Source organism: Anser brachyrhynchus, assembly GCF_964034855.1.
Source record: "Anser brachyrhynchus genome assembly, chromosome: 6".
In the NCBI taxonomy this organism is placed as follows: domain Eukaryota; kingdom Metazoa; phylum Chordata; class Aves; order Anseriformes; family Anatidae; genus Anser; species Anser brachyrhynchus.
In genome coordinates this window covers 23,207,022-23,232,748 of record NC_137700.1, presented here as the reverse complement: position 1 = coordinate 23,232,748, position 25,727 = coordinate 23,207,022, and the positions used below count along the sequence as shown (strand labels likewise).

The following is a 25,727-nucleotide window of genomic DNA, read 5'->3' as shown; positions in this document are numbered from 1 at the left end:
ACCTCATGGAGACAGTCCACCCTGCAGGCTTCTCTTGGTGTTTCTCAGCACCTACATGGGGTGGGAGCGGAGGAGGGGGAAGGACCAAAGCTACAGCTGATGGTCAGGGTGCAGGCGTGCCGGCTTTATGCAGCGGAAGCTGTGGTTGCCTGTTTTGTTCTCTGTGCCTGTTGGACTGAGCTGATGCTTTCAGTGAGCTTCCTGTTACTCCTTAAGGATCTTCTGAGTGGTGCTGGTTAACTCCGTTCATTGCACAAGTGAATTGTCTGGCATCGTTTTATAACTGCCTGCGGGGAACTTCCTTTGCCATTTTGTGGAGTGGCTGCCAATCTTTAAAATCCTTCTGTGATTCTTCCCATTAGACCTTCTTCTTTGCTAATATCGCACAAAGTACTCACGATGTTAAATGTAGGTTGTTTGCGTTAACTTTGTAATCCCTCATACACTAGTAATATTGCTTTATACTCTGCATTTGTAGCTGGACATGAACAAATATTCAAAACAGTTGTCCACAGAATTGTCTGTCAGCTTCGTGGTTTTGGATTTTATTTGTTAACAATCTGGGAATCTTGAGCCCATGTCCGCAACCCCTTTTTCGTCTTTTCATGGTTATAGCCTGAAAGCAGAATACATACTAAAAAATTGTAAGAAGTTGCTGTTTCTTCAAGCAGTTCCACCGTAATAGCTACATGTTGATATTCAGCCTGTAAAATGTGATGCCATGCTACTAAAGTAATTATCTCTGTTTATTTGCAGATTGGATAATAACCCAGTCAGTTTTTGGCCCTTCTGCCAGGAACCGTGCAAAAACTGTGACAGGGATAATGCTTTGCCTGCCTTCACCGAGCTGTGATCTCAGGGTGGCTGGGTATACGGATGTGTGGTCCCATAAATACACCTTGCTCCTTTCTGAACGTCAGAAAAGGCAGCCGTGTCTCGTAGTTCTGGTTACTGGTGTAGTTGGTGCACACGGTTCAGTCACATCCCCTGCACGAGCTCATGTGCAAATGTTATTGTTGAGACTTTGACTAATCGTGTAGCATCTTCTGTGCACACCAGTGCTTATAAGAACTTTCAGAAGGATCCTAGTTCATTTACTGCAAATTGTCATTTAAGAATCCATGAAAATCTTTCTGGTGTTATCGACGTGTGAACCAACTACAGATGCAGATGAACTGCTTGAATTTCCTAGAGCCCCGCGCACAAGGGAGGCTGTTTTTCACTCTGATCCTTATCAGTGTTCTGACCCTTGTCAGTGAACGTGCTTTTAGGTTTGGAGCCTGCAGATTCAACTCCCAGAAAGCAGAAGCTAGCATACATCTGTTCAAAGTGGGCTTTCTGTTACAGTTTCCCTCATGGCTGTAGCAGAGCCAATCCAATTTTCCTTCTATTCCTCTCCCCAGTTTATGACGTTAACAGGTGTCCCAGGAGATTTTGGAGAAAAGATGAGATGAGAGCCCCTCTGCCAGAGCTGCAGGAACCGTGAAGTCCCTGGGAAGGGGCCTGGTGCTGGGATGGAAGCAGAGGAGCAGCGCGCAGAGGGCAGAGCACAGAAGTGCTTCCGCAGGCAAAATGCCGCTGGAAGTTTGTGGTGCCTGGTCCTAGAACCGTGCAATTAAAATATTAACACCACTGCACTGGCGCCATAGCAGCCTTGGCTGGTCCAGCTTCTAGTAGGGGGTTTCAGCGCCTGTAAAGCTTGGTAGTTTAGGTAAAGAGTGTATCTGAATGTATGCTTGCCTTTGATGTGCATCCTTGATGCGCAGTTATGAAATCAGTCTATGATTTAGGGTCAGTGCTTGCAGGCACAAGGGGTTCAGGTGTGCAGCTGCCTGTAACGCTTGCACCCTCTTGTCTTTGTTCCTAATGTTGGTGATAGTAAAAGATGCAATACAAACTGCAGCTATAGTGAAGGAAAAGGCCAGTTATCTCCAAAGACACTACAGAGTGAAACAGTTTGAAGTGAGAAAGTATTGGAAGAGGTAAACATTCTGATCTTACTGTATTTACAGCTTTAAAAATGAGGGAAGAATTAAAATATGTATTTTTAAAAAGTGTCTTAATTAGCTTCTCTAGAGGCAGTATTATCTGCTCTTGGGTTTGAGGTTTTGTTTCCTTTCAAGGTCTACTTAAAAAAACTATAATTGTTTTTTTGATAAATCAGAGGTAAATTGCTGTGTGATCATCTTTACCAAAGAATTAATCATTTCTGTGAAGTGAGTAGCTGTGTGCTGAATAACCCACAGTTTATTTGTGCTTTTTTTTTTTTAAATGAAGATGTTGCATCAGGCAGTTAGCAGACAGATTGTCTTGTACTGTGATGTTAGATTCTCTTGAACAAACTACCTTTCTGTTTTTAATTGGTATTTTATTGCTGTGATTTACGTTTGCAGGGTGAGGGCAGCACTGTTCCTCCCATGGCAGTCTGAAGTGAGACCTCTGCTTAGACGAGTGCTTAAGTTAACTCTGCAGGGAGAAGGAGAGCCAGTTCCTTAGCTGGAGACTTTCTTGGGTACTTGCAGGGCTGGGAACTTGATTTATTCTTTCCAGTTTAAGTACTGATGTGAAATATGCGTGCAGTAATTCAACATGTTTTTAAGCACGGCATTTAGTAGAATTATTTTCAGTGTGACATTGTAAGTGTTCCCAGATTAAACCTGCTGGTTATGGTGCTGCTTGTTATCAAAGTCGGTGTTACTTGGTGCAAGCCTCCAAAATGAAGCTCAAGTCTGAGCTTCCTCACTGCTGGGGACCCTGTGCGTTATTCGGGGCTTCTGATCAGGTGAGAAGGGAAGGGGCACTGTATTTAAACAGCTGCCTTTGCTAGAAGATCAGCCTGCTGCCACCAGGTCTTTGTGAATTGTGTACACGCTCAGAATATAGGAATATTATTCTGGCAGGTGTTGTCAAACTTGGATTCTCTTTTCACACTGATATGCAGTTTATTTCCTAGAAATTTCAGCGGGAGCATTAAAACGTGTCTGTAGATTGTTTGTACTAACTGGTAATATTTGCAGTTGATCCAAGTATAAACTGAGGACTGGTTTTTGAATGTGGCAATGCAGAAGACAAAGCCTGTCTTGGTAAGGTCGGTATCAGAAATGCAGGGTCTATGCTGATTCTTCTTTCATGGTGTAACTTATATCCAGTTTTGTTGAGAACAAGTCACTTTGTTTCTCATTTTCCCTAATTAATCTGCTCTTGCAACATGTGTCAATTCATAACCATAGGTACAAAGACCTAGAGCTACATCTGATTAGAGCAGAATCTGCTCAGGCTTTTGGGACTTCTTGCAAGCAGCGGCACAGCAGCTAAGCCTATTACAGTAACCCCTTTAGTTGTGTCCTGCAAGTTGTTTCTCGGCCTTTCCCCTGTCGGGTTGCTCGGCAAACATGCTGGGAGGGCCACGAGCCGCACCACCTGTTGATGCGGTTTTCTGGCTTCCAGTGGATGGTGCTGGGCTCCAGGAGATGCAGGAGGATGTTCGGCTGCGGCTGCTGCACCTCTAGCAGCCAAAATACGTCAGCATGAAGAGCTGCAAGTGAGAGAGGATCCTCTTCCTGCTTGGTTGCGAGCATGCAGGCGTGGATTTCCACCAAAGGTGTCTGCAACGAGCCAGAAAAAGCCAACAAGTGAAGGCATCCAAGTTATGCTCCCACCCAGGTCATATGTGCCAGTGCGGTGTCACTCTGCGAGAGAGGAATGTGCATGTTTTCACCCAGAATGCGTCCAGGACCTTAAGGCCCTTGGAGATCTGCTTTTGTCAGCGAACGTGGCGCAGTGCAGCCTTCAGCCATGGTACAGCTGGATGGGCATCATCAACGTGCTTGCTGCTGCTCTTAGAGGTGGGTGAGTGTAGGGTGCTGGCAGCTGGGGGGGCAGTGGCTGAGCTCTGCTGGAGAATGTGTCCAGCTCTGGACTCTGTCTGTGTGATAAGCGTCCCCTGAGGCAGGGGAGGGAGAGCTGGCTGCAGTTCCTGGCTGGTGAGGAGAGCATCCCCTCCCTCCTGAGGAGGTGGTCCAGCAACTGAGGAGAATTAGCAGTTCCTTGGCAGGCGTGCAGGCTTGCAGATGGTTTTCCGGAGGGGTGGAACACATTCCTGCTCCTGACCCCGAGGTGTCTAGTTTGGGGCCTGTAGCTGGGGGATGGTGAATCCCAAAACCATGCTTTTGCCAGATCCAAGGCCATCTGTGTTGCACAATCTGCGGTAAAGGCGGCTTCTGCAGAAAAGTTGTTTTACTACTAATATTTCTAAGGACCCAGTTCCTGCTGTCACATGAATTTTTCTTACGCTAGTGACTGAAGGCGGACAACTCCAAAAACACATCCTGTAACACAGAGTGGTGGGTTTAAATTCGCTGGACTTCTAAACAGAAATGGGCAGAAACAGACGTTTTCAAAGGTGTTATAATGTGATTCTGATGTTTTATGGCACGTGGGCACTTTTTTGCATTAGATTACTGTTATCCCTTTTGAACAAGGTGTTGTGAAGAGACTTTGGGGGTCTCCAGTGCATATGGGGGAAGGCCGTTTCTATGGTGTGACTCCTTGCTCCAAAGCACAAGGTTTCCCTGAGGTCCCAGCAGCGTTTGATCCCTTTGTGGGAGATGTAGCTCAAGTTTCCTGCTCTTTTGTTTACGTTTTTAAGGAAAAAAGTACATGCTCTGGTCAAATTTGCAAATACATTGCTAGACCTCTTTTTATTTATTTTCGTATATTGTATCTATCATATTTGCAACTTTCCTAAATCATTTATGAAAATAATTCCTAAATCATTAAGACTGGAAGAGGCTGTTTGGTGTTAACGGAAAAGTTGAGCAACGGACATATTACAGAATAGTAGTATAAATGCCAAAGTAATGTTTTCACTGTTGACAAACTTGTTTGGAAAATATTAATTCCTCACCTCTGTGTTGAAGTAGCTTTCGGTCTCACAGCTCTTGGTATTTTTAATGGGAGCAGACCACAGCGGGGAATTCCCTCTTCTTCCTTGGTCTAGTGCTTCGGTTTCTTCAGGGAACTATTGTCTGTCACAAACCACAGCCTGGTAACTGGATGCAACACCAAACTTCACCATAGCAACTGTCAGAAGGAAAAAAGAACACAGGTTTCGTTGAAATACTAAAAGCACGGTGAAACTCTCCAAAACAAAGTGCTAAACCATTGAGGTTGCAGAGGTGATAGCAGGGAATAACAGATGAGACACCAGGGAGAGGGAGTTGCTCATGCAGGTCAGAGCTAGGCTGATCGTACTTCTGGCTTTGTGGCCTGAGGCTTTTAAAATACCTTTCACATTGGCTTGTTGGCTTCAGGTTTTGCACGGGGAAGACTTTCAGATCCCTTCTTTGGTCAAATTAAACCAGCACCTTAACCTCAAACTTTGAAATTATACCTTTTCTAATAGGAATTTTTAAATGAATAAAGATTGTTTCTCTCCAGTCTGCAAGGTAACCACCTCTTACCATTGATTTAATTGCAAGAGGAGTGGTGAGCAAATCCTTTCCAATGCCCAGAAGAAACAAGACTAAAAAGCAATTGCTGTAACCTGGTGGGGGTGTGGTCCAGAAATCTTTTTTCCCCGAGCTGATAGTTTTTAGGTCAAGGCATAGGGTTGATAACTGCAGGTTAGTGAAACGAATTGGTGCTGCACACCGTGAGAATCAGTGAAAGCAGGAATAACTTTTCTGTCCAGAAGTCTTGAATCCTTTTATTTTTTGTTTTGTTAGAGCTAAGCTCTGCTTAGTTTGTTGCAGGTGAATTTGAGTTGCCTGATTTGTGGACAAGATGCTGCACTGCCCTCCAGGAGTGATAATCCCTGCTATTCCTCCCACCCCCCAACAGTTCACCTGTCCCTTGCTAATGCCTGTGTTAAGCCCAGTTAAGAAGCACTCTTACCAAGGTTTAGGTACCACTCACATCAGACAGTGGACTTATACTGATTTTAAATGCAGAATAATTGTTGCCCATCAGCCACTCACAAAGCTGCTCTGTAGACTAATTAAAGCATGTGTGTGCTCAGCACTAGGTCATTCTCTCCAGCAGCCTGTCGTAACTTTGCTTTTTACTTGCAGTGAATCACTGACTGGGGGTTTGCTGCCCTCAGTGCACAAGGTGCCTGCTGTCGGGAGGATTGCTGCTGCGCTGCTGTGTTGTACAGGCGCAAGGGAATAACCCCCTTCCAGCACCCTGGTGGCTCAGCCCTGCGCCCCAGGACCCACAGAACAGCACGGTTTGTGAGAGCTGGGAGCGGGCTGTGCCTCAGCCTGATTGCTGAGCTGCTGTGCAGGCCCCGCTGCGGAATTCAATGCAGCCAGAGAGCAAGTATGTATTGAATTACTGTGTCATTACCTGCATCATGCTGCTCTGACAAACGAATCCATCTTCCAGTTTCCTCCTACCTCCCATCAATACCTATGGCACCGAAATAATTAGCCAAAAGCAACATGAAAGATCATTTTAGTGTAATACCAGATATGCTGTCTCACTTTGGCTCCTCTCAACACCACAGCTTTCAGTACATACGAGAGACTTGAGAAGTGCTTGGTAAGGTGTTTTTTTTTTTTTTTTTTTAAAAAAAAGGGCCCTGTGAAAGAGGGGAGGAAGCGACTGCAGCTGGCTCTGCATGTCCTGGGTCTGCAGCCCTTCTTCGCCAGCTGTCTGAACTGGAAGTTAGCTCTCTGTCAAGAGAAGCTGCTTCAGGAAAGCACGTGCTTGATACTGGCCGATTCTCTTTTTTCCTCAGCTTTACTTTTCTCCCTTAGGCAGACCTTGCTGTCCAAGTCTCACTGTATAGCTCTGGTGCTTTGATGCGTATCTGGGGTGTACACTTGCAGTGACAGGTGAAGAAAGCCCCATAGGTGTAGGAAGCATCGTGTGTAAGAAGAGACCAGGCCAGTCCTGGGGAGTGACTTTGCCCATGTGTGTATACGCACACACTTAAAACAGAGGTCTGGTCTGTATTATGTGCTCCCCCACCTTACTTTGACTCTTGGATTCTCCCCAGAGCTGTGTTTTGTTACTGACCGTGCAATTTCTAGTTATAAAAGGGCTTTGCTTACTTGCAAATTCTCATACCGTGGGCTTCCTTGCTCAGAAGTCACCTGCTCAAGCTCCCTTCTCTTCCGTCCCCAGCCCAGCTTGTTTCATCATACTGTCGCCCTATTAAGCAAGAGGCAGAAAAGTAGCATTTGATCTGGTTTGTGAGGGTGGTGGCAGGCTCTTTTTAAGCACCGTGTGACTGCAGGGGAGCCATGTGTGAAGGTGACATCGACGTGACAGTATAAGTCTTGTGGCCGTGACTCCAGAATTGCTGAATATGAGTTGAAGGTGTAGCTAATGCAGATACGTGTGAAATGAAAGCGTCTCGTTCTTGGGATTTCTGAATATGCTGTCAGCTGCTGTGCCCACGCCCATCCTTTCAGGTGTTATAACCTGAAAATAAAATGTGTTGTACAGAGGAGCGGGAAACAAGGTAGCAAGCCAGATTTCAGCATCCGTACCCTCGCATCAGCATTTGCAAGGTGCTGAGATGTTCCTCCTGGTCAGTGAAATGTGCTTGGTCAGAGTGGTGCAGACAGTTCATCACGCTGCAGAGACTGAGCTGTGCTCTTCTGCGCTTTGCCCTGTAATTAATTCAGATGCCAAATTAAAAAAAAAAAGGGGGGGGGGGGAGGGGGATTTGGAGAAGATGTAGGGTTTGTGCAGTTTCTCTGAGAGGAGTATAACCTCTGTAAATCTCTGGAAATTAAGGGAATAAATTTATTTTCCATTACTTATTCTGCAGTGATGTGAAAAGGTCGCTCGTGAGGTGCTGATGAACTCCTATGCCACGGAGTGAAATCCAGTCCTGACAGGTCCCTAGCAACAGGAGGTTGGTCTGTTCGACAGGAGACTTCATCAGACCAAACAGATACCCGTCTTCTGATGGATACAGTGCCATTTTACGGTATTTGGAGCCTGCGCAGAAGAATTTAAGTGGAAAGAGAAGACTGATGGTTGCTTCTATGTTCCAGGTTCTTTGTCTACATTAATACTGACATGCAAATCCAACAGTACGAGGCACCCTCTCGTGTTGCTCTTTGTACTGACTCATAGTGAAGGCTGAAACCTCTGTTGTTTTTACTTTGTCACACTTAAGAGGGTTGCTGCCGCATGGGTGTTGTTTGCATGCCTACCTAGGATTGTTTCAGCATTAGGCTTTCTCTCCCATTGGAGTGTAAAGTATGTCTCTGGAGAAAGAAAAAGCAGAGCTCTCTTATTTTTGAAGATCGCAGGGGTCTGGTAAAGCCTGGAGGTGCTGTGTGGTCCTTTCGGTATGGGAAAGCCTGCCTTTCTGGCCCTCCCAGCTGCTGTAGGTTGTAGGTGGAGTACAGATCTTGCACAACTTACTGATTTTTTTTTTTTTTTTGCGCACCTCGGGAAATACTGCAGATGTTTTTGCCTGTTGCACTGAAGCAAACCAGCTGATTTGGTACTTGGTATGCCTTGTGTTAACCATGTTTTTCCCTGGTGTAAGAAAAAGACAGTGTAGTCTGGTTTTACTGTCATGTGGTGATTGTGATCGCTCTTGGTCTTGCGATGTGTTAAATATGAAAGCAATAATGCACTCTGGCTTTTTACAGCAAGATTAAAATTACTCTTTAAGTTTTGACCGAAGCTGAGTTTTCATGTGAAAGCTGTGGTTATTTCTGCTCGTTAGGGCCAGGGGTCTCACCAGGGACCCATAATCGACTTGTAAGCTTTTGATTAAGCTCTTGAGCTTAGTCTAGTATTCTCATATTTAAGTGTTACAAAGGCCAGTCCTGAAAAACTCTCCTGTGTATTTGTTGGGCTGAAGTTAATCTTGTGGAGGGAAAGCACCAGCTGACCAAAGTTTACTCCAACCTTTTTTCTTTTTTGCTGCTTTTTTCTTTTTTGTATACTTCGTTGTCTTGGTTTCACTTCTTGCACTTCCTATTTGCCTGAGGTCTCTGACCACACTGGGCAAACCCTAGTTTGTAAGGCGGTTTGAGCAAGGTCTTAATTGTGAAGGTTAAGGCATTATTTAGTACCTTGCAAGGAACTGGCGTACTAAACTGTACAGCTTGTTTTTCTGCACATTCATTTTTGGTAATGTCAAAATCTACTGTTTTATTGTTGTAGTGCTGCATAGGATCTGCTAGCATTTTTTATCTTAAATATATAAAAGTCTGTAGTATAACCTTGCTGTAAACCTGCATATGGTGAAGTTAGCAGAAGAGCAGAAACGTTTCAGTACCTGCCAGATCACTTTCTTAAGAGATTAACTTTTTTTCTGTTTATATATGGTTAATTCTACGTTTGTAACATAGTTTGAGGTAAGTCTGTTGATTAACGGGGCTGCTGAAGGAAGCGATGAACTGGTGCAGACCCAGCCTGTGGCTGGGAATTCCCTGGCAGAGGCAAATTAGCAAAACCACAGCCCAAGTAAAGCACACACCTGGAGCTATGGCATAGGGAGCCTGTGGAGCTCAATAATGATTCGGTACAGAAGAATGCATTAATCTCTGACTACTGCAGGGCCAGTGAGGGGGGGCTGCAGGTAAGACTTTGTCCTTTTTTCCTTCTTTCATTTTTTTCCTTTAAACTTGGTATCTTGGTCTTAGCATGAGGGTACAGCACATCTGACTTATCCTTTGCTCCTATCCTAAAACAGGGATTGGGAATCAAGTATGCGAAGGGCATTTCTTTAAATAAGAAGAGCTTTGAGCTGGAAACGGAGATGTTTTCTTGCTGCTGTTGAACTATAACAGTTTTAATGTTCCTGTCGTCTGGTTTTGGAACCTAGGGATAATTAAATGGAATTGTGTGGTATTGTGTGTTGTGTTTGAAAGTCTGTCCTGTCAACTGTCATGCTTTTGTCTCTGGTGATGGATGTGCTTAATTCCTCATCTTAAATTACCACCCAAATAGGATGCTTGGGGAGAGTTTTATTTTTAAGGTTGGTATGAACATTGTAAGACTTCAGTGCCAGTGGATGATCTGCTGGCTAGCTAGATTTCACTACTGCAAGTTAAACTTGGGACCAAGCTGCAGGGAAACTCCCTATACTTTATACTTCACTTTATATTATTCTGGTTTTCCAGAGCCACTTACTGGCGAAGATGCCATAAGTATTGGCTTGACTTGCAGTACCATAAAGGTTTTCCTTCTGATTATTACGTTGATCTGCTCCAAACAAAGTGAGCAAGAGCGCAACAACATCTTTGCTTTGTCTTTTGCTTCTCTCTTCTTGGTATAGCATTTTTTTCCCCTCCTCCTTTATTATTAAGTGTTACACTTTGCTTTTAGTTTGTTGTAATTTTATTTTTGCAAAATAGATTTTCACAGCTAGAAAGCCTCAAGGAAAAAAGTCCGTGGTAATATATGTAGGAGTTGCATCTCTTTACTGTGCAAATGCTGAAATCTAAATCTCACTTTAATGTCTCTTGGAGCTAAAATATTTTTGGATAAACAAAACATTTCACATACTGAATAAACCGCTTACAGGCAGCCTTTGCCCTCAGGCTGGAATGCAGCCATCGTGAATGCTGCAGCACGAACAAGGGACTCTGGCATAGTTGAGGGCCAGGAGTGGGATGCAGTGTGAGATACAAATGTGAATTCTGATCAGAGTATCACAATCCAAGCCATTTTTATATGAAAAACTACTGGCATCCATAACCAGATTCATTTTTTTATGAAATGTTTCACAGTTTTTCTTCCAAAATTGTTACTGAATATTGCTATGTATTAACTAGGAGCAGTTAGGCTATGAAATGTGTTTATGAAGTGTATCTTAGGAGTGCTGCGCCTGATCAGGTTCCACTATAGACAAAATAGACCAGAAGCGATGGCAGACGTGGTTGGTAAGTGGATCTGGTGAGTACAGTTCGGCACTGAACACTTGGAGATAGCAGATGTGCATTCACGAAAATCAGTTGTTCTGCCTCTTCTAGTCCTTCAAAATCCTAGTATGGCATCTTAGGAATGGCAGAGGAGGCTGTTCAGATGAAGTCTGTTTCTGTTTAATTGTTCTTCTGGAGGAAATTCACATTTCTGCTCTTTGCTGTTTTGTGGGAAGAAAGGTTTTCTCAAACATCTCCCATGTGTTGTTACAGAGGGGAAGAGTGTCCTCAACGTGTGGGTTGTAACCTGGTTTCTGCTTACCAGAGAACTGAGGGAGGAAAACTGACACCTTGTGACAACTTAAAGATTAGGTAGTGGTGTGAACTTACCTGCTTGAATCTGTAAGTAGACGGGAAGCCAGAAATGGGGATTTCTTTCCACCCTATCCATGTGGGAGGTGGGAAGTGGCAGTAACTGGAGTCCTGAGCAGCGAGCGATGGCACGTAGGCTCCCCATCGATGCAGCGACAGATGTGTTGGAGCCCTTGCCAGATAATGTTGTGGGCAGAGTTTAAATGGGATCAAGGGGAGGCTGAACAAATATTTGGATGAAATACTCCCTGAGGGTTGCTAAATACAGGCTCAGGAAACTGCTGGAGCTGAAAATAGTCAAAGGCTCAGCCTTGTCTGAGACAGGGAGTGCTGTTTAGTTGCCTTGATTGAACGGGTACAGCAGAACAGTTGTGAGGTTTTGTTGCACAGGGACATCATGAGAATAAAAGCACTAAAGCTTGGGGTGACTGGATTCAAGGGTAGTAATAGAGGAGGCAAATGCCAAACATAGTATTCTCCTGGAGAAGCTGGCAGCCCATGGCTTGGACAGGTTTGCTGGGTTAAAAACTGGCTGGATGGCTGGGTCCAAAGAGTGGTGGTGAATGGAGTGAAATCCAGCTGGTCACCGGTCACCAGTGGTGTTCTCCAGTGGTTGGTGTTGGGGCCCTTCCTCTTTAATATCTTTACTGATGTCTTAGATGAGGGAATTGAGTGCACCCCCGGTAAGTTTGCAGATGACACCAAGTTGGGGGGCTGTGTTGATGTGTTGAGAGGGTAGGAAGGCCCTGCAGAGGGACCTGGACAGGATGGGTCGATGGGCAGAGGCCAAGGGGATGATGTTCAACACGGCTAAGTGCCGGCTTCTGCACTTCGGTCACAACAACCCCATGCAACACTACAGGCTTGGGGCAGGGTGGCTGGAAAGCTGTGCAGAGGAAAAGGACCTGGGGGTGTTGGTCGATGCTCGCCTGAACATGAGCCAGCAGTGTGCCCAGGTGGCCAAGAAGGCCAACGGCATCCTGGCTTGTGTCAGGACTCGTGCAGCCAGCAGGACCAGGGAGGTGATCGTCCTCCTGTACTCTGCTCTGGTGAGGCCACACCTCGAGTGCTGTGTTCAGCTTTGGGCCCCTCACTACAAGAAGGCCATCGAGGCCCTGGAGCATGTCCAGAGAAGGGCTACGAAGCTGGTGAAGGGCCCGGCACACAAGGCCTGTGAGGGGCAGCTGAGGGCACTGGGGTTGTTTAGTCTGGAGCAGAGGAGGCTCAGGGGAGACCTCATTGCTCTCTCCAGCTACCTGAAAGGAAGCTGTGGGGAGCTGGGGGTCGGCCTCTTCTCAGAGGTAACTAGTGATAGGACTAGAGGGAATGGCCTCAAGTTGCACCAGGGGCAGTTCAGGTTGGGAATTAGGAGACATTTCTTCTCAGAGAGAGTGATTAGGCATTGGGACGGGTTGCCCAGGGAGGTGGTGGAGTCACTGTCCCTGGAGGTGTTTAAGGAAAGGTTGGACGTGGTGCTTAGGGACATGGTTTAGTGGGTGACATTGGTGGTAGGGGGATGGTTGGACCAGATGATCTTGGAGGTCTTTTCCCACCTTAATGATTCTATGATTTTATAATCTTTTATAATCTTCCTTGGTGCTTGACGGCAGCATCAAAGGGAATCTCTGCAGAAAACAGTCCCAGAGGTCACATACATGGGCTCCAGCCTGCAGGGGCTGTGAAAATGATACTTTCATGATTTTTTCCAAGCTGGAGATCTCTCAGATGGGAACAACCCAGGAGGAAGAGTCCATTGATCTACCTGGGTGCTGGCAACTTTCATTTTACAGCCTTTCTTCAAAATTTTCTTAGATAGCAAGGTGGATTGAAAAGAAGGTTGAAATGGAGTGGTTGCTCAAGCAGTGTGTACGTGGTGGTGTTTATTGTTCTGTACCACCAAAACTATCCCATAAATCTGCTCTGTAGAAGAGGCCCATGTAAAAAGTATTGAATGACATTTTAAAAGCCGATTTATTTATTTTTTAAGCCAAGAAGTCTCCTTTATAAATTTCATATAAACACTGCTAGCAGCACATTTTTGTATACTCAAAAGATCTTCAGCTGCTGCAATAATTTAGGGAAAACTGCTTGGATACATTTTTGGTATATTTGCCAGATAAGTGTGTTGTTTTTTGTTTGTTTGTTTTCCCCCTTTTTTTTTTCTTTTCAATTCAGCACTTCAGTGGGGATCTTGGTGTGCCTCGTGAAGCAGGTTGTTTTTAGTTTACCTGCAAAGCTGGAGCAATAAACACAAAGCTCATCAGCACATCTCCCCAGCTGTCCTGCTACATATCCCCATGTCTTTCTGCCTAGGAAAACCATTGGCACCCACTGGTACTTCTGGAATTTAATGCACTTTGCCCAAGTGCCCCATGTCCTCAGAGGAGCAGCGAGCTCTGATGCGGAGCAGCTGACAAAGTGGACATTCAGTCACCAGCAGAGGATCATGTTCCAGAAAGCAAATCTGAACTAGCACTTTTAACCCTGCTGGAGCTGAAAACCCATGCAACAGATCTGTTTTTGTACTACAGCTGTTTCCCTTAACCTCTCCAGATTGCACGGTCTGTAACTGAGCTCATCTCTTTGCTCTGCTCGTGATCTGTGCGTAACCGTAATGGCATCCATCCAAGTCTCCCCTTTTGTCCGTGCTGTCATTGCCACTACTCTGCAGGAACCACTTTGTCCAACTTCACTAAGTCTTAAACTTGCAGTAATTGTTATCAGATTAAAATCTGAAAAATGTAGGTGTGAGAAACACAATTTCCCAACTCTCCAGTCAGTGAATGGTGCAGCTCCTTTTGCCAAACCAGTTATTCTGATTTCTATCTTTATTAAAAACAGAAAAAAATACCCCAAGTATTAAACAGTAGGTGTTGTCACAAAGTCCAATAGAAACATTGAGGTCTTCTGCTCTTTGGAGAGAAAACTGATGCCTTGTTTTTAATGCTCTCCATTTTTAAATATGCTAGCAAAGTTGACACCTGTTCACCTGTTGTTTCAAAGAACCTGTGAATTGAAGAGCTAAGTTTAAAGTGGCGTAGTTTGTTTCTGAGTCAACAGATAACTTGATAGGAAGGCTTTGGGGTGTGAAGTTGTGTGTTTAGATACGGTGTAAATTCTGATGCATGAAGTTGCTTTCAGGTGGAGGTGAACCATTTCTGTCTCCATCCCCTTTGCAGAAGCATGTAAACCATGGTTGTTGTGGAGTCCTCAGCTTGCAACCCATTCTCCTCCAGCTCCTAGAATGGAAAATGATCCAACCAAGATGCCAAACACAGGTTTGGTGGGTAAAAATAAGCGATATGATTCAAAGTAGTGGTCACCAGTGACAGAAGATGGGAAAGTTCCAGTCCTGTTATTGTCTCTTCCAAGAGCAGCAGCAAGGTCCATAGCTCCGGTCATGCCCTGCATGCCTTATTGCTGAAACGTTTGCCTGATGACCTCTCAAGGTATGTTACACAACAGGTCATGGAATGAAGTGAATGTTTGATTTCCTAGGAGTTTTGGGAGAAGAGGCATGTGACCTTTTCTGAGTATGTTTACTGATCTCAAGTTGAGGGAACCCTTCAGGAGTTTGCCAGTTTTCAAGGAGCATGAGTTTTGGAAGCTGATGTTGCGGCAGACAGTATGTCGTTCAGAAAGCTGTTATAACAGCGTACTTACGATGCTTATCAAAGGTGAGACTTTCAAGAAAATCCTTCTAATATATCTTTGTGTATATGAGTGTGTGCATGTGTACCTATACACATATGCATGAGTTAATAGTGGAAACTGTCTTCCAAATACTGATCTGGAAAATACTGTCTTTCTAAATAATTAGACCTTGGGTTTTTATAACCTGAGGTAATTACCTAGACAGATCCAATCTGAATAAAACACTGGCTATTCTGAAAGTTACCTGACTATGAGTTAGTTGCTTACTTTTCTTAATGTTTTTCAACCTAGTAATAACTTGCTGTATTAGAACTAACTAATTTTAGTTTTGTTGTTTCCAAGTATTTTCAGGTTAATCTAGGAAACCTGGAGCATCCCACCCTGGAGGGTCTGTTGAAAATGCCAGTATGTACCAAGGTGCTTCTCATTGTATCCTCCTGGTGTGGAATTTCCAAGTGTTCCTGGGGCTGTTAGTACCCTAAATGATGAGGAGGCTCACAGAAACATCAGGGCTTGATTTGTGGAGCAGTTTGTCCTGTAAGGTGCTATTTGGAAGGTAGAGCAAGAAACTGGGGAGGAGGCTTGAGGGGGGGAATGTTGTTTCTGGGAACAGTAGAAGAGACCATGTCACCTGAACAGGATAGATATTTGTTGCATATTTGTCATTTAGATCTTGTCTGATGTGACCTAAAAGTAAATCTAGCCAACAAACAGGACTTTGGGTCTGGTCGTTTCTTGCTGGAAGTTGGCTTCCTCCCTTATGACATCTGCTCTGTCTGGTGTAGCTATTCAGGAAAGGACTTGAGCATTTTGACTTCTTAACTTGTGCTCATGCAGCCCTTTTGGACACTTCTAAAAATTGTGCTTTGCCTTTCTTGCAGCATAAACTGGAAACCAAGGCTTGGTGTGTTATTTTGGCCGGTTTTATTCAGGCTAGTGAGGTGGGTGTACAGATGCCTTAGACGTGAATATGAGCACAGTTGTGTACTTCCATAAAAGTACAGAATGATTTAATAGTGAAGGAAGTGCTTGCTGCAAGCAGTATCTTTCATTTTGTCAGTGAAGTCTTTTGAGCTTCCTCCCTTCGGTTTTGTTCACAGCGCTCTGTTAGGGGGCTCGGGCACTGGAAGAACTAAACAAAGGTAATCCTGTGAATAAATCACGTGGCTTTGCATAACCGTGTCGCCCTTGGTCATAATAACAACAGTTTTCTTGGGGCTGTGGGACGCTAGGGCTGACTTTTGCAGCATGCCAACATACAGAAAGGGGATGTTTCGGGGCTTCCGCCCTTAATGCTTCACCAAGCACTGATCAAAAATGCAGTGTGTGGCAGTGGGGGATCGCCTCTAAATCTTCTTAATGGAAATGAGAACTGAAATATTTTGCCTTTTACAATCAGAGACAAGAGTAAAGTGGATGTTAGCCTGAAATACAGCAGCAAAAGCTGAAGGAGGGCGGAAAAATCAGTATTTGGATAAGGGTTTCTGCACTGCAGGTCTGTGTACTTAAAGCAATTGAAGATCACTTCTTTTCTTATGTACCCTTTCGCTGGGGAGTGAATGCTAGGTTAGGATTAGCCATATGATTTTATTGTCCCTGCAGAAAGGGTGTAGAGGCAAACTACTATAAGTTAAGAGTCCTTTGCAAAATAGTTCAATGATTAGCATGCCTTCGGAGATGTGTTGTGTAAGCATCACAAATTTTACTGGCTTCCTGTGTTCAAAGAATTAACTGTGAGCAGGATTAAAATGATATCTTAGACGCTGGTTAAAACATTCTCTCAAAACCCCTGACGTTGTCTTCTATCAATTTGACTTTTTAATCGACAAGCATACTCTGTTGGTGAACTTGGCACAAGTGATCTGTTCAGGCGGAACTTCTCCCCATGTATTTTAAGGAGTACTTCAGCATGTCTGAGAAATGACGAGCAAACACGCCAGGGAAATGTGGAAATAGGCCTGTGTTCCTGTGCTAGGGCGTAAAAGGAAAATGCTATTCTAATCACCAAGGTGCCTTTTCTGAGGAACAGTCAGTAGCCAGTTAATCCTGCTTTTGCAGACATTCCTGATCCTTGCTGTTTGCGTTGGATAAGAAAGTAAGAGGACAGCCCACTCTTGCTCCCTTTGCAGCGCTGCTGCTTGCGTATGCGTGTTAAGTGGGAGGGAGAAGAGGAGAATCCCCAACTCCAAAGCTTTGTGTCTGTGTTTTGAGAGAGACATTTTTACTTCTTTGGCTTGGAAAATGGCCCTTGGTACTTAGATTTGGACACACATTCACCAGAATCCTAGTGACGGTTGATTCCCTTACAGTTCTGCATGGGTGATGAAGACGGTAGCATTCATTTGAGAAAACATTCGAGCGTCAATGAAAGAAATGATAGGCTCTCTCTGGAAATCCTGCAGGTTCTGCAAGCTGTAGTCTATTTAAATGCATTTTTTACAGGTGCAGCTTCAGCTCAGCCTGTCCTCAGCTTGGGGTGGGTGGGTGTACATGCATGCACATGCTGGTTATGATGGATTGGGTCAGAGGATTTGAAATGCTGCATGATACACCATGAATAAGCTATAGGTGCTCTGCGGGGTGTTGTAGAAGGCTCTGGACAGGTACTTCTTGCCCATCCTGTGATGTGGAGAGCGTGACTGGCTGGCATCTTCAGGAACTGATAGCATCAAAACCATCAGAAGTGCTTCTCAGCTGATGCTTCTGTGTCAAAGAAATGTTCAGGATATTAAAAACAAGTGGTATCACAGAGTTGAATGCTGTCATCTTACGTGCTAAAACGGAAGTGGGCTTCTCTTGTGCCATTACACCTTACTACTGCTGAACAGCTCCAGGAGTGGAGCTCCTTGGGTAGATCCTTTGGGATCTGGCTGGCTGGGGAACCGCTCGTCTAAAGGGTGTGTTGGTGTCTGAGCGCCGGCTTGCGCCCCACTGCCTCTTGGATCGGGGGATCAAGTCCAGGAGCTTCCTGCGGGGACACGGGCAGCGTTACAGCAGCTGATGGGCAGCTTTTGGGGCATGGTGAAACTTGGCAGAGATGAGTGCCTGAGAGCACTCTATGACGTGTTTGGGAGGGTGGCTGTTGTCAGGAGATAAGAGCGCGGTTACTCACGAGAACAGGGCCTTCCCCCTTTTTCCCCCTAACTGGAGACTGGTGGGTGTTTGTGGGGTGGGTAGCAAGCCTTCGGTTTTGCGAGTGTCCTGCAGGGCAGGGTGGCAGGGAGTTTACTGCCTGCAGGTCTCTGCAGCTCCGTCAGGACAGACAGAAGCCGTCTGATGTCCAGCCTCTAGCCCAGTGGTATGCCTTCTTGTCTCCCTCCAAAGCTGGGCCTTGGGTGAGGAGTGTGTTTGCTTCCCAGCTATGGCCCAAGCAGTCCTGCCTGCTGCTGCTGGCCCCAACGTGTGGCTGTGCACAAGTCTGGTGTCCGCGGAGCAGTTGGAGGGGACGGAGAGAAGCCTGTCACCATTGTGCTGCCCCTGGTGGATTTTGGCCAAGTGCATTTCAATTTTATGTTTTATCTTTGCTTCTGTGCGAGTGCTTTCTTTATTGTAAAGTTATCTTGAAGACCAGGAGAAAAGGCTTTTGTCCCTCCCCATGCATCAACTTGTTATCTCCTTTGATGCCTGGATCAGAGCCTGGGTGACTTTACCAGCTCCTGCCAGAGAGAATTTTGGGAAGGCTGCCGCACACAGTAGCGGAGCTGCTCTCCGTGTGATGCCACGAAGTAGGAGCAGAAGCACTCCAGACCCCCTCCGGATCCGACAAACGCTGCTATAGGCCTTGTGTGGACACAGGGTTCCTCTGTTTCCGTGACTTTCGGGAAATGCTGTTTTTAAAGCGCAGCTGCCTAGGTTAGCACAGTGCTTTACAACATATTCCAGCTACTGGTAGATCTTGAGGCAATCTTCACGTTATAATCATGGTAATGCTTTTAATAGGAGGCTAGGTGGTAGCACTTCTTTCTTAACACATAATAATAATTATATATATATTTTTATAGTGACTCTTATGACTACGTGAGCAGCAGCCGGCAGCAGGTCTTCTGGGCTTTGACTGTCATAGTCATAGTGAGCTTCTAACCTGATGAACCGAGTTCTCTGGGTAGGAAGGCAATTTTGGGTAAGTAAGTGAATTTTGTGTTTTTAAGGACGTGTGTTTTGGAGCAGTGTGCTTCTCAATACGTTGTTTATTGTAAGCTGATATTAAATGTGACCTGAATATGGATAAATTCTTGTTTTGGACTTGCACTGGCAGGTATCCATTTTTGCTTTGGTTTAATCATTTTTTGCGTGTGTGCCAATGGCAGCCTTCAGCATTGGCAGCAGTCTGTGGTTCTTGCTTGTGTATTTGTAACTTCTGACTTAATGTCCTGCAGCTGCATGGCAGTGTTTCGTTTGGCACCTGTACTGCCTGGTTGCTTTAAGGGAGGCTTTCATTCAATGACATAGCTTACTAGCAAATACATAATGATTCACTCCATTTTCTGTTAGCTTAGACACTAAGTGCCAGCCTGGTGCTTTCTCTCCATTCAAGAAAACAGTCCAACTCCAGTACTAAATTGTACAATCTTAGCGTGAAGGATGTGTTAGGTTGGTTTCTTTTTCCTTCCAGTTTAGAATAACTTGAGAGCAAAACTTCAGAGGATACAGTTGTGTATAATTACTACAAAAAGACTACATATAAGGAAATCTTTGCCCTTCTGGCTGTTGAAGCCTGCGATATACGGAGTAGACGACCAGACTGGCGGTTGGAATGCCTGGTTTCTGTTCCCAGTTTTGGCTTTGACGTAGATGAATGACCTGCAAAAGGAAAAATAAATTGGGCGTGTGCCCTTTTTTGTTGCTTGTAGTTCTGTTTTGTTTTGTTTTTCTTTCAGTAATCCTTTGAAGCTGTGCAAGGATTTGCTGAGGCATCTTTTAAGATTCTTTCATGGTTTTTGTTGGGTTTGATCTCTGCAGAAAGGCCCATGACTGATGTAAAAGCTGGAGAGGGAGGTATCGTAAGAACTGGAAAATAAAAGCAGCGGCTATTGAGCATAGACATTTTTGAGGGAAAAAAAATGTATTTTAAACAGTCATTTGTTTGTGTGCAACCCTAGTGACTAGCATATTGAATGAAACAAGTTTTTGGTGCCCTCAGCTCTTAGTTGGAAAAGCTGCTTCCTTTTTCTCTAGATGTTTTTGAAAATCAGTGAGACTAAACTGGCTGGTCCTGCATGGCCTCAGTGACAGAGCAGAAGAGCAACTCTAAGTTGTGGTTCTGCCTAATCCGGTTGTAATTCTTCCTGTGGGTGCCCCAAGCAAACTTGTTTTTAGAAAAATTGGTTTTAGCACCTTTCCTACAGAGGTCCCAGTGCTGTGCACCTCTAAATCTCAAGTGTCATACAACAAAATATTAAATAGTGCTTCCACAGATAGTGTAGGAAATATGGTCAGTAAACAGAAATAATGGGAAAAATACTGAGACTAAAAATCAACAATGCTAAAATTGGGGAAATTTATTTATTTATTTGTTTTGCTGCATGTAACACTAATCATTATGGGCACGGGTTAGTTTTGGAGTTGCTGTTTTCTGAAAGCTGACATCTATTTGACAGTTTTTCTAGACCGGAAATTCGAGACTGTTTTCATCAGAGTCCTGAAACCTTTCTGTTTCCCCAAATGTATAAATATTGAGAGTGGAAGACACCTTTACTCCAGACAGCAGAAGCTCCCCTCACTGTATTGATTCACCTTTTACTTCCTCTGGGTTCAATGTACAGATGCTATGAATAATGTAGTCATCTATTTTTTAAGTTGAATGCAGGTTTAATAGGGGTTGAATATTATTATTGCACGTACAGTGCAAGAGGTGCAAGGTTGCTTTGTTCCTGCTAAATGAGAAAGGTTCAAACCAGGCACTGTTGGGCACGTGGCACAACCTTGTAATTTATGTTGAGAAATTACTCGCAGATGCGTTGGTATCTTTGACTTCTGTATGATTTGTGTACTTGTCTCGGTATATGGCAGTGTATGTCCCAAACTCAGAGGGTCACAAAGTACTCATTGCTGAAATCTAGGGGTCTAATATGGTGGAATAGCAAGATTCTGCTGGCTCTTCAGTGGTGTTTGTTTTGTGAATCGGTCATAAAAACAACCCTGTCCTCAATTGTTAGCTTTGCAGAACTTGAGCCTTAAAATAATCCAGGAAGCCTTTTGTTACATAAACATAACTCATCCTTCAGCTTGGTGCTATAGTTGCTTGCTACATTTGCTTCAAAATTTAAACTGTGGCATCCTGGAAAGAGAAACCCTCCCAAATTTTTAGGTAGCACTTGATGGTTCTGACCATAGCAGCCCTCTCCACGTGGAGAGCAAAGCAAATGATTGCTGTATCATCAGTGTAACAGTGACTATTGAAAGCAGACATTGCACCGTGTAAAGCAGTCTTTTGTGGCTAGAACTTAACTTCTCTTGATGATTTTTTTTAAACTTATTATTAACGAGTATGCTTATACCTACCATATTTAATTCCACAGGAATAGAGCTTCTAAGTATGTGGTTTCTTTCTGTAAATATTGCTTCTAAACAAGTAATTTGGGCAAAAAAAAAAGGAAGTGTATGAATATGGCAAGGGATTGGAATGGTTAAAATTAAATTCCAGTGCAGACTACGTGGTAGTTTAACAGCTATGAGATTTTCAGCCATTAGATTTCCCAATTAAATGAGCAACAGTTGGCTAGAACAGGTGCTTTAAAAAAAAAAGTGAAATGTCGAATGCATGGGAGATAATCTCCCATTAAAAGCGCTGTCTGTGGTTTCTGGGTGTTGTCTTGCACACGTAAGAGCACCTTGGGGAAAACTATTAATCACGTAACTGACTGCAAATTTAGGGGTTTTGTGGCATTGACTACTTAAGTGATTACTTTGCTCTGCTAGGGATGACTGAGCTTGAAGCTGCTGATGAGCGTGGAGGTGATGTGGCAGGCTGCAGCCCGGGAGCTGCTTGCTGTGTGAGTGCTCTCTGCTCGTGGTAGGCAGCCCCCTGTCCAGCGGCACCTGGAGTTTGCCACCTGGCTGCGGGGTTTATGCCGCCTCTCTGGGAGCGTGCGGGGACCTTCTCAGCTCCGGCTGACTCCCCTGCTGACCTCCCCCTGCTTCTCCCAGAGGCACGCGAGCTGCACGCGCTCAGCTCTTGTAGAAGTGGGAATGGCAAGTAGGTGTCGCGGGCTTTGCATGGAGGGTTTTGGTATAGAGTGCACAGGTTGCGTTTCAGAAGTTGAAGAGTGAATCCTTGCACTCCCCACTCCCCAGGAGTACCCGAGTCCGGTCTGCGGTCTGTGCTGCCGCCGCCTCCTCCCGCGCCGTTTACCAAGAGGGGTGAGGAGTCCAAGAGAGGAGAGATGCGATGCTTTAATATCATGGGCAGTAATCCAAAACGAAAGGTTTAACTGAGTTTTGGAGCAGGTATTTTGTGCCCTTTGCTTGGTTTGTTTGAATTGATCCGCTTTGACTCTGGTACCTTCCCTAGCCTTTGCTGCTTATTTAATATGTCTGGTTCTCAGCGAGTGGGTACCACAAAGCAGGTTGCTGTCAATAGTTTGTGTTGTTTCCCCATTCATTTTCCCTTAAACACAGAGCTTGGGAAAGGCAAAGGGTGCAATAGCAGGAAGTGACTGCAGCTTATGGAAACAGGCTGTACCTGCCCGGGTTACTCCTCCTTAATCCGGAGAGTGAATCTTCCTTCTCTGGGTTGTTTGTCAACAACCATTGACGTTGCATTAGCAACGACTGGCCCTTTGTCCTGGGGCTGGCTCTGCATTGCTCTGAGGTTGATTCACAGCGTATAGAAAAGAGAAAACGGGCTTTCTGTCGTGCTTTGCATCTTCTGCTGGTGCTCCTTTTGGCTTTGGCTTAATCATTGCTACTAATCAGTTCCCACGTACGTACCTGAGCCTTCAGTTGGGTTTGGCCAATGCCTGGCTCCTTCCAAGTGCCAGAGCATCTACCTGGCACACCTGGGGGTGGGGCAGGGCTCTAGGCAAGCACTGAAGCTTCTCGTAGCCCCAGCTGTGCACTGCTTGAGAAGCAAATGTCCGTACATGCGGGCTCCGTCTGAAGGGCATTTAGTGCAATGAAGTACAGCACAGCTTTTTCGCAACCTTTTTCACTTCCTTTGGAGGCTGAGCATACACTCAGGGCTGCTCCCTGCGGCTCTTCCTCTAGCTCTTAGCATGCAGATGAAATTCCAACTATTATGTTACTAAAAGCCTAGTGGAAATGTTATTTTGTGCTGAAGTTGTGCTGGAAATGGTTCAAAATGTGCTGTTTATTTGGTTTCACAAGGAGAACACCATCTTGCCGGTCTCTAATTTTGCTTTGCTCTCTGGCTGCGAGTTAGAAATGTAAAGACTAAGCACGCTTGTCTTGCAGTTTGGGGTGATACTCTGCATTTATATCTGGTCTCTCTGCATTCAGAAGACTTGTGTTCAAAGCATTTGAAGTATCATCAGCCCATCCTTGTAGTCCGCAACCCAGGCAACACAGACTGGTGATACTTGTGGGCTCTGTGCCTTTTTGGAAGCTGTATTATTAATCTGTTGTTTTCCCCCAGCTTCAGTCATGCGAGGTATCCGGCACGCTGTATTCCCATGTTGAATTAGACCCTATTAAATAGCTTTCTTATCAGAGACTCTTATGGGCTCATTTCATTCATTATTTTAGCAATGGACATGGTTGTTCTAAACTAGTCTGTGGCTTTGCAGTTTTATTATTCCACACATTATATGGTTATCAGGATTCTTGCACAAGGTGCTTTCTTTCAGTTCATTTGTTAAATGTTTTTCTGTGTTCACATGGATCTGTGTTTGCAGGATGCCTTAAAACAAAAAGGTTTTCTTCTGTCCTTTGCTTCTTCCCCCTTCCTCTGCTGTCCCCGTTTCCACTGAAGAGTTGAAAGGCTGTTAGCAACTGTTTTGACAGGAGATTTGCATGTACTTCTTAAGAAGCAAAAATGTTGTAGCTGATGTGTTTTGCTCCATGGTGATAGATATGTAGCCAAGGATGGGTAGAGTATTCGGTTTTAAAATGTCGAAGGATTTTATAGTCCCTACTGAGGATGTCTGCTCTGTCACCAGAGTCCTCTGCGACTGTCCTAGCTGTTCAAATCGTGTGTGCATCCAAGCTACGTTAAATTTTTGCTAGGCAAATTTAAATATCATCTTGTTTAGAGAACTTGCCTACCTTGGGGCTCCTCCCTGCCATTTTCTGGGTTGTGGAGCTCTTCATTTCAGCTGTCTCCTGACATTGATGCATTGTTAAATTCCCCAAGCTTTACTAATAGTTTCTTGGAAAGCTCTTGGAAAGCTCATGTAAATATAGCCCTGGGAGCACCCTGACCTGTACAGCACGTCATGAAGGGTGAGTGGCAGCAGAGGTGAGGAACACGCTTTGCACAAACACTGTTTTTATTGTTTGGATATGCTAACTCTGCTTGCAAAGTTGCTTCAGGTGTTTGGTAGAAGCTGTCGACAACCCAGATTAGGCCAATGCCCTCCTCAGCCCGATGCAGCTACTTGTCTGCCCCCTGCCAAAGATTTGGACGGTCTGCGTCTGCCAGCACAACCGCCCTTCCATTATGCTGGTTTGTCTGACTCTGTCTGATCCAAAAATAATAATCCTGCATGAGAAACATTTAAATGAAGCCAGCAGCAGATGTGAAATGGAGTGCTGCAGATAAGGCAGAGGTAGAATAACAGGTCTGGGCATAGCAGGCAACAGGGAAAGCATGTGTCTCAGCTGAAATAAATTGCAACACCTAGCCTGCTCTTCCGCTTCATATATTTGTCTTCTGTGTTTCAGTCTTCTGTGAAGTTTCTGTGGGCAGGCAGCTGAAAAACAAGAATGCAGAGACACTGACTCTGATTTTTGCATTGCTCTACAGTTTTTGCTGATTCTCTTAAAGTCTTCAGACAGTTTATCTAGCAAACCTACTGCTAAATGGATGATCTAATTCCCAGTGAATGCTGTGATCTTAAATATTACCCTACATCACAGAAATTATTTGAAAACTGGTGTGTATTCTTCAAGCTGTCGGTTGTCTTTCAGCATCCTCTGTGTTCTTTCATCTTTAAACGCTTGTTCTGAAGCTGAGGTGAACTTACCTGTCAGCAGTTACAAGGCTGTCTCTTCTTGTCTCCTACTCCTTAATCATAGCTGTACCTGGCAGTTTAAATGTTGTTTACAAAGGAGATAAGGCAAGTAGCTGTGTTGTAGCTGCTCTTTCTCTAAATGATTTTTTTCATACTCCAGTAATATTCAGCACAAGGTTGTGTTTGTGCTCTGTGAGGATGTCAGCTTGCTTTTGGCTTGCAAAGCCAACACGTGGTCTCTCTTCGTCACCGCTAAGGACTAATTAATGCCATGGGCAAGTCTATCACAGCTAAAGGACATCTCTGTCCGTAAGTCACTGCTAGCTTTGAAGCATTGGTTAGGTTTGGGGTTTGTTGGCAAGGTGGTAACAGCCTCGAGCCACATATGGGTTCTTTTAAGTGATCTGTTTTTAGAGCAATAGTCATGTGATAGCTTAAGATACTTGATCACAAATACCATAACCACTAAATTGTAACTTGTGTACAAAAATACACCAATTTCTGCCAGATTTCACCAAAGTGTTCTGTTGAGAGACAGGTTGTGTAATGAATAGACAGCACCCTCATTGGATTTTAATGTTATCTGATATGCTATGGATGCCATGTTAAAATTATGAAATACAGGAGCATACCACAAGGGTAAAGAGTTTAACACTTTTGTGGCTGTTACTTGGCCAGATTCTGTAGGATTCAGATTTACAGACTGCATCAGGCCGTGCTTTAGCTC

General features: G+C 44.6%; 1 protein-coding gene and 1 long non-coding RNA gene across 12 annotated transcripts in view; one reads left to right on the top strand and one right to left on the bottom strand.

The window, feature by feature from the left end:
* SGMS1 (sphingomyelin synthase 1) overlaps window positions 1-25,727 on the top strand; it is a 92,710-nt gene that overhangs the window by 6,000 nt on the left and 60,983 nt on the right. For 4 of the 11 annotated variants that reach the window (XM_080598478.1, XM_080598477.1, XM_080598479.1 and 1 more), the window contains exon 2: window positions 18,872-18,990. The exons of 4 other annotated variants lie outside the window; for them this stretch is intronic. The gene's annotated coding sequence lies outside the window, so the exon portion shown is untranslated. Of the gene's footprint in view, window positions 1-15,875; window positions 18,169-18,558; window positions 18,794-18,871; window positions 18,991-25,727 lie in introns of those variants that run through there. 3 more of the 11 variants (XM_080598484.1, XM_080598489.1, XM_080598481.1) reach the window with 2 other exon arrangements.
* On the bottom strand, window positions 2,145-7,776 carry LOC308197649. The gene is made up of 2 exons (XR_013953193.1): window positions 4,907-7,776; window positions 2,145-3,605 (listed from the first exon to the last, which is right to left on the bottom strand). It is a non-coding gene; the product is annotated as an uncharacterized lncRNA (long non-coding RNA).